The sequence below is a fragment of the Lotus japonicus genome, chromosome 1, assembly GCF_012489685.1.
Source record: "Lotus japonicus ecotype B-129 chromosome 1, LjGifu_v1.2".
NCBI classification, from domain to species: Eukaryota; Viridiplantae; Streptophyta; class Magnoliopsida; order Fabales; family Fabaceae; genus Lotus; species Lotus japonicus.
The window spans coordinates 40,125,140-40,126,441 of NC_080041.1; positions in this window are offsets into that span (position 1 = coordinate 40,125,140).

Genomic DNA, 1,302 nt, shown 5'->3' on the forward strand with positions numbered 1-1,302 from the left:
GTCCGATGGCTGCGGAACGACACGAGGGGTTTTGGTTCAGTAGAAGGGGAACTGAGCAGTCTCGTCCCGAAGGGTGAAAGCTTCAGGATATGTGGGATGCACGACTACACGGAAGTACCGGCGCCCAAGCCCCATCTTAACGTTGCTCTTGTAGGGGTGAAGACGTTGTCGGCCCGTGCGGGATTTTAGGGAAACCCACCCTTGGGTTTTCAAAGACTTTGGCTCCACGGCGTAGAAATAAAAGAAGTGTGCAACCTTTGGCTCAAGGCCAACAGCGTTACACAAGATCTCAAAAAACCGGGCGAAGGCCCAAGCGTTTGGATTCAGTTGGCATGGGGCCACATTGATCTCCCCCATAACTCGTCGAAGGAAGTGGGGAAGGGTAGCTTGATTTCCAGATCGAGGAACAAGTACCCGTAGACGTAAAAGAAATGGGGTCTCTTCACGCCGTGGTCAACTGTGCGTCGCTACCAGGGCCAGCGATCATTTGGGCACTTCCCGGTGACGAGAATGTCCTCGAGAGGTTTCTCGTAGCAGAGCCCGCCGGCCTAGCGGGCTGTTTCGATAACTGAGTCATCGGAGGCCTTCTTGAAAGGCTGACAAACTGCCTCCTAAGTGGGGGTCTGGTCTCTGGGCTCAGGAAGGGTGGCAAACACCCGGAGCCAGAAGGCTTTGATGTCCTCCTCACCAAGGGGAAGTCCTCCGAGAGGGGGAAGGTCAACTGAGGACGGAGGCGCAGAGACAGTGTTTTGAGAACGAGAGGATTTCTTAGAATGGCGTTGGGAAGTCATTTCTGCTAAAGGTGTAGTAAAAGAGGGGCGCGGTCACGAGGATGGAAAGGGGTGCTAGGGTGTTAGCTTTTTCGCAAGGTATGAGGATTCCGAAAGTGATGAATGATGGAGTAAGAAGGGATTTAAAGGTTGAGGGGGGTAACAATTGGGATCGTGTCCGCGTGTTGAGGATAGTGGGGGATCGTGTCCCATGATGAAAAGGTGAAATGATTACTTTTGGAAAGTAACGTGGATGTTGGGGATGGGAACCGACACATTAAATGAAAAGTTACAATGGTTGGCGCTGATTGGTGTAAATTCAAATTGGTAGGCTCCATCATGATTTGAAAGGACATTTCAAGGGCAGTGGTTGGGATTCTGCAGATTCGCTGACTTATTGCATTTCCTCGAAGTGTGACACGTGACTTAACACGCGTCAAGCCACCATGACTCACGACGGTTACAGCTGCAGCTGGGCGAGAGAACCAAGCGCTGTCGTCGCAAACCTACTCGTGGACTCGTGGGCTCAGAG